Source organism: Sciurus carolinensis, unplaced genomic scaffold, assembly GCF_902686445.1.
Source record: "Sciurus carolinensis unplaced genomic scaffold, mSciCar1.2, whole genome shotgun sequence".
NCBI lineage: Eukaryota > Metazoa > Chordata > Mammalia > Rodentia > Sciuridae > Sciurus > Sciurus carolinensis.
Window position 1 is genome coordinate 705,861 of NW_025920140.1, and position 11,154 is coordinate 717,014.

An 11,154-nucleotide genomic window follows, 5' to 3' on the forward strand; every position below is an offset into this window, starting at 1 on the left:
CAGGAGCAGCCTGAGAACATTGTGTCATCACCGTTCCCATGGCAATGAGAGACCTTTTGGCTCCTGACCCTTTAAATCATATTCAAGACATGAGGCGGCTCAGCTGTGAGGGTAAGAGGATAGACGAAGGGAGCGGGTGCCAGGGTCTTGCGTTTTTAAAGAAATGATTCTATCCTTGTAGCCAGGGTGATGAGGAACCAGGGTGTAAGTAATATGGAGCCCTGTGTATGATAAATCCCCCCATAACCAGGCAGGACAAGGGATCCCATTGAAGTCTAACAGTTTGCACTTCCTCCCAGGTCCGCTAGGTGGCGATGTGCTCCGTTGGCAGCACCATTCATGATGACAGGCAGCTCATCTGGCTCCTGATGCAGGCTATTAGCTCCCACAAAGTCCAGTGGAACAAGCTGTGACCAAGGGGTGCTTGAGAGACGTGGGTCAACAATCTTAGCACCGGCACCATTGGATTTGGTCTGTGACACCACTCTTCCAAGACTGGGAAAACCCGGGTTTCCTTCAGACTCAGGAAACTAGCCTAGGGGCCTAGCAGCCTTGTGGAGAAATGGGTGGTGAGTGCTCACCTCAGCAGAGCATGGAGTGCAGCGCCATGGTTTAGGTGATCATTAATTTGGTACACATCACATTCCACCTGTTGGGTTTCTCCTCCCAACCTACGAAGTCTGGAAAGAAGACAGCTGGAACATGGGTTGTCCATGTTCCATGTGAAGGTGTGTGTCTCCTCTGGTGGCTCATGAAGAGAGAAGGGAGTCATTCACTCAGAATGTTGGAAGGAGGACAGGTCGAACCTGACATGCAAGGAGAGATGTTCTGTGCTCACTCCAACTGCTGGGACCCTCCTCCTTGGCTGTTGCCTTACAAATAGGCTGCACCCAGAAACTTACCTGCTGGGAATTTTCCAGGGGCACAGAAAATCTCCACAAGATGCATAAATGTCTTGCCAATGTGTAATCACAAAATGGCTCATCTTCTTGACCAGAAAAATACCTCTCTGTCACAAGAGCCTGTGGGATATTGCCAGGAGCCCTCTTACCAGTCCGAGGAGGAAGCACAACACAAGTTGGGGGATGAAATCACATCCTGGTGAAGGCATTTTGAGCAAAGTTCCACAGGGCATAACACCAGCTTTGAACATAGACCGTGCTGAAAGTGGAATGGTTCAAAACTTCCAAGCTGAATATTCAAAAGAGGAGAAAGGATATTTGGGGTGCAGAAAAGTTGAATGGTGTTGATGATGGAAAACTACTTCCGTGAGGAGACACTATGAAACTCGCCATCGTTCATGGTCAACCCACAAAACCCACGACATATATTCAGCCCCAACATACACCAAAAAAATAGGAAGTACTTATTGCCTGTTCATTCACTATGCAAACATGAGCACTAACCCTCATTTGCCTTTTAAGGACAACAATGAACTTGCAAATTCCTGTCTCTTTTCTGCTGCTCCCAAGGGACAGCAGAATATATGTATGTTGATTCCTATATTTTCTGGCACAAGAACCATGAACAAAGGCTTTCCCAATTTCACAGCACCTTCCCCCACGAACTACAATTTAAGCCAGTTGATCCTGGGATATGCAACACTAATCCCCGATGCTCCAAATGAAGAGTTCCCCACAATCTCAAAAATTTAATCACCGAAAGGTCTGCAAATATTCAAGTGTGAAGACCCTACATTGGCAAAACCTCAATATCAAAACAGAAGTGGTTCCATTGTGGGGGCTTCCGGAATTCCATCCAGTGCTTGACAAAGATCCTCTGGAGGATGATTGCAAAGGCTCATCCTAAAATGAATTGCTGGATGTTTTGCTCCAAAGCATGGTGTTTTTTCTGCTGTGTTTTCTGATAATATATTACTCATTTCAGTCTGAACAGATTGCTTAAGGGGATGAGGGGAATACAACAAAAATTCCAGAAAATATTACCTACAATCTGATCAACAATGGGTCTTTACCACTAACAAAATTAAAAATAATTTTGCAACCATGCAATGAGTCCCTGAAAGCCTCTGGAGAAAATAGTTGTAGATCTGCCTTTGTCTCCAACAGGCTGGTTAAATTTTAACGATGGTTTTGTTCATGTGTGGTGGTGAGGTAAGAGAATAATGTTTCACAACATTCCTTCCTTCCTGCAAAGAATATGTCACCCCTATAATAAACGTTGGTACACAATTACAATTGGGACGGCTGCCCTACTGTCCAAAAGGTAGGATTTCTATGTGCTGTTAGTGAGGCACAAAAACAGGGAGATGTTAGTATTTGTTGCCCTATAGTATGGGCTATAGATGGGTGAGGAGAGCCCCAATGGGAGCCTCTCTCTCTTTTAAAATGTTAAAAGAACTAAAAGGACCTGTAAAGATTTAGGACCTACTTCCCCTTATACTCTGCAGCTAGTGGAGAATGTCCTTCTCCTGTGGCTGTCCCTTAACTCAGAAATTTAAATATTAACCAGATGGACCTAGTAGAGATGGTCACATGAGATTACTTGTCTATTGTTTTAACCGCGAGAATAATAAGAATAGTCTTAGGTCACTTAGAGTTTAGATATTAAGGAAGTAAATATTGTATTAGCTCATCGACATAGTTAGATATTCTTAAAACAATTGTGATTAGGTAAGGATAATCTGTAAGGTTATTGTGTTCTGCCTATGCTTTGGAAACTTCTTTAATATTAACCACAAGACTGCCATTATAGTCTGAAGAAAAATGTATATAAACCCAGTCTTCCCCAGAATAAAGTGGGATTGATTGCACCAGAAGTAGAGTCTGTGTCTTTCATTCTCCATCCATCGCCGACGCTGTCTCCCCGCGCCCCATTTACCGGTGTGGAACCAATGGACTCCTGCTAGGGCTGGACCCCGGCAGGTGGGGCCCAACGTGGGGCCCTCTGGTAAACCCCCCATTTATTAATATTAATTTCTTTCCTTTTCGAGACAGCTAGGAACCTGCCTGGGGTGCCGCTGACCCCTCGGTAGAGAAGGCCGAGAAATGATAGCCAGGGATAGACAGAATAGCTACCATGGGAGGTAGTGAAAGCAAAGAAAAAGCATTATTTATTGATATTGCTAAGCACTTATTAACTAAATGAGGATTGCATATAGAAACAGCTCAATTAAAAAGATTTTTTCATTTTGTGCAAGAATGTGCCTCTCGGTTTCCTGAGCAAGGTACTTTAGATGTTAAAACCTGGAAAAAGGTAGGCGATGCTATGCATGCACATCATAGACTATATGGCAATGAAAGAATCCCTGCAGACGCTTTTGCATTGTGGAATCTTTTTAGAGACTGTTTAGACCCTAGACCTGAAAGTGAGCAGCTAAGTAAAAGGGTAAGATCACTAGATGAAATGTCAGAAAAGGAGCCTTTGCTGACAGCTTCTGTTAAAAAATATACAGAGGAAACTCAGAGCGAAAGTGAAAGTAAATCAGATGATGATGAAGACTGGGAAAAGGAGAAAGGTCTACCTGATCAGTTCTCCCCTTCTGATGAGGAGGAATTGGAAGAAGCCGCTTTCAGATATCATAACGAGGATTCACCTTTGGTGGCTCCTGTTGTGCCAGCCCTTCCTAAACCCCCAGATAAAATAAAAAAGAAAGTCCAAAAGGTAGGATTTCTATGTGCTGTTAGTGAGGCACAAAAACAGGGAGATGTTAGTATTTGTTGCCCTATAGTATGGGCTATAGATGGGTGAGGAGAGCCCCAATGGGAGCCTCTCTCTCTTTTAAAATGTTAAAAGAACTAAAAGGAGCTGTAAAGATTTAGGACCTACTTCCCCTTATACTCTGCAGCTAGTGGAGAATGTCCTTCTCCTGTGGCTGTCCCTAAAGGCTCTCATATTATAGTCATTAATTTACAAGATTGCTTCTTTACTATCCCTTTAGCTAAACTAGATAGACGGCATTTTGCTTTTAGCTTACCATCGCCTAACTTACAAAGGCCTTATCAAAGATTTCAATGGAAAGTATTACCTCAAGGAATGAAAAATAGTCCAATATTATGTCAAAAGTTTGTAGATCAAGTTTTAATTAATTGTAGACAAAAGTATCCAGACTGCTATACAATTCACTATATGGATGATATATTGATTGCACATTCTCAAAGCCATTTGTTACAAATAATATTACAGGATTTGATTAAAGATTTACAGAGGTGGGGTCTGATAGTGGCTCCTGAAAAAATTCAACAGGAATCTCCTTATAATTATCTAGGAAGAACTATAAAAACAGATTTTCAGCTCTCAAAAGTTACAAATTCAAAAAGACAAACTATTAAGGTTAAATGATTTTCAAAAATTATTGGGAGATATAAATTGGATTAGACCTTATTTAAAACTCTCAACTAATGATTTAAAACATTTGTTTGAAATACTAAAGGGTGATTCAGATCCTAACTCAGGTAGAGTATTAACTAAAGAAGGAGAACAAGCCTTGCAAGTTGTTGATACTGCAATTCAAAAACATTACTTGCAACAAGTTAATTATAACTTGCATTGGGTTTTTATTGTGCTAAAAATGAAACATACTCCAACAGGTTGTTTATGGCAAAATGATCCACTAAATGGATACACTTACCAGTATCAGGAAAGAAAATATTAATATCTTTTTCCTACTACGGTAGCTTCTTTGTTATTAAAGGACAGATTTAGAAGTAAAGAATTGTTTGCTTATAAAATGCATGAAATAATTATTCCTTACACAAGAGAACAATTTGACCAATTATTACAAATTGATGATCAATGGGCTATTGCATTTCTAAATTTTGGAGGAAAAATTTCTTTCCACTTGCCCAATAATCCTTTACTACATTTTTTTTACATCAAACAGAAATAATATTTCCTAAATGGTGCTCCTCATCTCCAATTAACAATGCTATGTTAATATTTACAGATGGGTCATCAAATGGAAAAACAATTACAATAATTAATTCTCAACCCACAGTTCAATGGACACAAGAAACTTCTGCACAAAGAGCTGAATTAGAAGCAGTCATCTATGCTTTCAATACTGTTGCTCAACCCTTTAACTTGTACACAGACTCACAATACATTGTTAAACTGTTTCCAACCATAGAAACAGCAATGATCTCCTTTTCATCTAAAATTATACATAGGTTACAAGAACTTCAATATCTAATTCATAACAGAACTTCACATTTCTTTATAGGTCATATTCGGGGACATTCCGGATTACCTGGTCCCCTTGCTCAGGGGAATACCCATGCTGATCACTTAACTAAAATTTTTATTTTAACAGCTATTGAAAAAGCTATTATATCACCCAAAAATCATCATCAACATTCATCTGCCTTACAAAAGCAATTTCATATTTCTAGAGAAGAAGCTAGAACTATTGTTAAAAATTGTCATGTTTGTCATAAATTTATTCCTTTTCCACAGATGTGAGTTAAACCTCGAGGACTTTTACCTAATGTCTTATGGCAAATGGATGTAACTCATATATCAGAATTTGGAAAATTGTCTTATGTTCATGTTACAGTTGATACCTTTTCTCATGTTATTGTGTCGTCAGTCAGAACTGGGGAAGCTTACAAGGATGTGATTCAACATTTATTCCTTTGTTTTTCTGTTTTAGGAATGCCTAAAAAATTAAAACTGATAATGCTCCTGCTTATACATCAAAAACATTTAAAGATTTCTGTTCCAGGTTTAATATTTCTCATTCTACAGGAATTCCTTATAACCCACAAGGACAAACAATAGTAGAAAGGAACCATCAAAGATTACAAATACAAATAAATAAACTAAAAGAGGGAGAGCTTAAATACTCTTCCCCACATCATATTTTACAACATGCTTTATTTGTTTTAAATCATCTAAATACTGACAAGGAGGGAAATAATGAAATGATGAGACATTGGGAAAGTAAAAGGTCAAAACAAAGTTTAATAAAATGGAAAGATTTATTATCTGGTAAATGGAGAGGACCTGCCATCTTGCTAATATCCAGTGGAGGCTATGCTTGTGTACTTCCACAGGATGCGGAAACACCTTTGTGTATTCCAGACAGATTGATACATCACTACAATGAGCCCTATTCGAAGGAGGAAGAACAAAAAGTATTGGATCCCTTACCAACCCAATCAGATGGACGAAGATGGGTTAGTATTTAAGATGAAAAAGTTGTGTCTTGCACAATCTTCTGCAACTCGCAACTCAGACCTACCGACTTGGGGACAAGTGAAACACCTGACTGCTGCTCCTGAACACATGGTGAACTGCTCCAGAAAACCTAATACCCCAGAGGCTTTGTTTTTTGCATTGATTGCTCTCATTTTGACTCAGGTACTGCCTATTCATGCTTATGATAATGAAGGAAAAGCTTACTGGACCTATTTTCCAAATCCTCCCTTACTGCATCCAACTACTTGGAGCAGATCTAATATTAAAGTATTTACTAATGAACCTCAACTACTTGGAGGGATTTCAAATTCTTTAATACCACATAAAATAGCATTTACAATTACATTTCAAGGAATTACTGAAGAGACACCAATGTGCTTTAGTACAGATCATCTACATGTGCCATTGGGATGTCTCCCTTTAAGTTATAGGACTTACACTACTGATTCTCCAGGAGAAGAAGACAATGAAAGACATATATGGTCCCTAGAGATAACCTCACATGGATATGCTAATTATAATGACACAAATATTTCAGTGGCTTTACCGCCTCCCTTTAAACTGTGTGAGGACTTTAACAGTCATAAAGACAGATCTTAGAATCTACTCAATTTAGAAACAGATTTACCAAAATGTTTTGAATGTGGTTTACATCATACTGTATTACAGTTTAAGCCACAGGGCTCTGCTACTACTATTACACATTATTCTGTGTCTTCTCCTGACTTTGATTATAAACTTTGGTTAAAGATAAGATGGAATAAAATGGTACATTTTAATTTTAACCCTTTTCTTACCAATGAGCATATTCATAGATGGTTTACTCCTGGATGGGTAACACCCATCTATCAGAGTGACCTTATAAATGGTAAATTCTCTTACTTTCCTGACTTGTATAAACTATTAGCAGCTATTAATATAGTATTACTACAAAGACCTAAGTAAACCTAATGACTTTGCAGTACGTGCTTGTATAAATACTCTTCATGCTATTCTTATGTCTACCATAAATAATTTCAATATCACTAAAAATAAGGAAGCTTATAACATTTATTGTCATGATTGTGTTCTTACTAATTGTATTAATCCAACCATGTCTAAAGATTTAAAGGTGTTTTTAATTGTACATCAGCCTAATTATGTTATATTGCCAGTAAATCTTACAGAATCTTGGTATGATAACCCAGGTGTTGAAATTTTAAAAACAGTTAATGAACTTTTAAGACCAGAAAGATTTGTAGCAGTTTTGATCCTAGGAATAACAGCTTTAATCAGTATAATCACTTCCTTAACTCTCTTGACCACAGCGCTTGTACAGGAAATTCATACTGCTTCACACATAAATGATTTATCTGATAATGTCTCTGTGGCTTTAGTGGCACAAGAACAAATTGAAAAAAAATTAGAGAGAAGAATTAATGCTCTTGAAGAAGCTATTCTCTTTATGGGAAATGAGATTCAAAATATTCAAACTAGAATGACCACTAGATGTCATGCTAACCATAAATGGATTTGTATTACTCCCTTAAAGTTTGATAATAATACTAATTGGGAACAAGTTAAAACTCATCTTAGATGAGTTTGGAATAATGCTAATATAGCACCAGATATCAATGCTTTACAACTACAAATAGGAATGTTGAGTCAGGCTCATCTCTGGATTGTTCCAGCAGATAATTTTGGCCTCCCAAATGTTTCATAATATAAAAACAACTATATTTAATAGTACATTCCTAAATACAATATTACAATATGGCTTGATTGGAGTATGTATTTTGATTTTAATTTTTTGTCTTCCAGTCATCCTCTGAGTAATCCTCAGACTAGTCAAAAGAGTAAAAATTCAAGAAGGTCCCTTCAATTTACAAAATAAAAAAGGGGGAGCTGTGGGGGCATCAGAATTCCATCCAGTGCTTGACAAAGATCCTCTGGAGGATGATTGCAAAGGCTCATCCTAAAATGAATTGCTGGATGTTTTGCTCCGAAGCATGGTGTTTTTTCTGCTGTGTTTTCTGATAATATATTACTCATTTTGGTCTGAACGGATTGCTTAAGGGGATAAGGGGAATACAACAAAAATTCCAGAAAATATTACCTACAATCTGATAAACAATGGGTCTTTACCACTAACAAAATTAAAAATAATTTTGCAACCATGCAATGAGTCCCTGAAGGCCTCTGGAGAAAACAGTTGTAGATCTGCCTTTGTCTTCAACAGGCTGGTTAAATTTTCATGATGGTTTTGTTGATGTGTGGTGGTGAGGTAAGAGAATAAGGTTTCACAACATTCCTTCCTTCCTACAAAGAATATGTCACCCCTATAATAAATGTTGGTACACAATTACAATTGGGACCACTGCCCTACTGTAACCCTTAACTCAGAAATTTAGATATTAACCAGATAGACGTAGTAGAGATGGTCACATGAGATTACTTGTCTATTGTTTTAACCACGAGAATAATAACCACGAGAATAATAAGAATAGTCTTAGGTCACATAGAGTTTAGATATTAAGAAAGTAAATATTGTATTAACTCATCGACATAGTTAGATATTCTTAAAACAATTGTGATTAGGTAAGGATAATTTGTAAGGTTGTTGTTTTCTGCCTATGCGTTGGAAACTTCTTTAATATTAACCACAAGACTGCCATTGTAGCCTGAAGAAAAATGTATATAAACCCAGTCTTCCCCAGAATAAAGTGGGATTGATTGCATCAGAACTAGAGTCTGTGTCTTTCATTCTCCACCCATCACTGACGCTGTCTCCACGTGCCCTGTTTACTAGTGTGGTACCCATGGACTCCTGCTATGGCTGGATCCCGGCATTCCATAATAAACAACATATAATAGAATGACTGAGAAGGAAAAGGGTACCTCAAGCATTTGCAATTTGTCAAATCCGTTTTCCTTCTTGACTTATTTCTATCCACCGCCAACTTGCTTTATGCCTAATGTCTCTGATTTCCTACATCCAGTGTGAGTTCTTGTAAAGAGGGGCTCTTGTGTCATTCCTTACCCTCCAAAGCACAAAGCATTAATTCCCAGATCCGTGGTAAACATGAGAACAACTCACAACCTGAGTTGTTGTTATGCTTCACCCAATTCTACACTGCATCTCTTGAGGACTACCATCAATATTAACAAGAGTCTATAATAGGGCTCCATTCCTCTTGACACTGGAGGTTCAATGATATTGGGTGAGGAGGTTGTAAATCCCCCGTGAACCTCCTGAATTCTCTCAATTGAGGCTAACATAGATTCTGCACCAATCCTAACATTATTCACCAAGAAATCGCATGCAAACCTCTGCAAAGCAAAAATGTGAAAGAAATTTGAGGGACAAGAATGGTTGTCTTTTGAGTTCAACTCTTGGATATCCAGTTGACATTGAGGTTCACGTGAAAAGTGCTCTGGTGTGAAATTCCCCTTCATTGACAGAGAGTATGGCAGTGTGTCCAAGAAGCGTGGAAAGTACCAGATACAAGTGGGTTTCTCATTTTGAATATCCTGCCACTGAAACCTGGTGCACAATTTTCAGCTGCAGAAGGTGCTGAAGAATTATCCTCACAAGTATACTAATGAGAGACATTTGATCTCTGTCCTAAGAGAAAGCAGTGCATCCTAAGGAAAGCAGAGTGAGGTCATGGAAGAAATACTCTGAAAAAATGCAGGTGACTGGGTAGTAGTGCTCTCTTGGAGCATGGAAGTCAGTGAAAAGGGAGCTAAACTGCAGCCATGACAAGCTGCATTTAGGTGCATAAAAGATTTAGGCCTAGATAGCCAATTCCAGGAAGGCTACTAGATTAGGACTGGCCTTTGACAAACAACCAATTGGGAGCTAACAAGCCAATGCCTAGCATTCCAAACCATAAATGTCAATATGTTAAGACCTGGGTACCCTAAGCCAATGGAAACATGCCAAACCACACATGTTGGAAGATCAGCCAACTGTGTACTTTGCTTTGTTCAAATTTCCCGCTCTACTGTGGAACTCATAAAAGTCCCACTGAATTGAGACTCGGACTCTCAGTCAGTACCTGCTGCATCAGTAAATGCTGTGAGTCTGAGCTCGAGGTTGCAATAAAGACCCTTTTGCTTTTGCATCAGAGATGGCTCCCTGGTGGACTTGGGGATTCGCAATCTGGGCACAACACTTGGGGGCTCATCCGGGATCCCCCAAGACCCCTGGGACTCCCGAACCAGAGGGTTGATCACTGGCCGGTAAGTTTGTCTGTGTCTTTGTGTGTGTGGTGCCTTTTTCCCTGAAGAACTTGAAACTGGTCAGTTTCCTGTAGAGGCCTTTTGTATTAGAGTTGGCAGAGAACCTAGGCAGATGCACTGGAGGGTCACCAACGGAGGGTCTTGGAAGATTTTCCAGGCCCTCCTGAAGGGAATGTATGTCCCCCTGAAGAATTTGAAATTGGTCAAGTCCCTGTAGGATTTGAAACCAGTTGTGGGTCACTCCTGCATTACATCATGAGGCTGTCAGTTTACTTTTGGTTCTGTTTTAGGTCGACCTCTGGCATTTTTCTGTTCTTCTTTTGTCTGTTTGTTTTCTTAAGTCTTTTGTTTGTGACTCTTTTTGTGACTGACGACATGGGACAAATCAGATGACTCCCTTGATTCTGGTGACTGATCATTTTAAGGATGCACACGCTCATGCTCATAACCTCAATGTGGACATAAAAAAAGGAAAACTAAGGATTCTTTGCAGATCCGAATGGCCCACTTTTGGAGTAGGTTGGCCGCCTGAGGGAATATTTGATGTTTGGAAGATCAGAAGTGTAAAATCAAGGGTCTTTCTCAGAGGACCCAAAGGGCACCCAGAACAAATCCCCTACATTTTGGTCTGGGAGGATCTTGTCGAAAACCCCCCTCTCTGGTTAAAACCATTTATTCCAGCAGGAAAGATTCTGGCACTAAAGACACAATCTGTGGAGGAAGATTGCCTCAAACCTAAATCCTCTGCTCCCACGCATTCTTCATATTCTA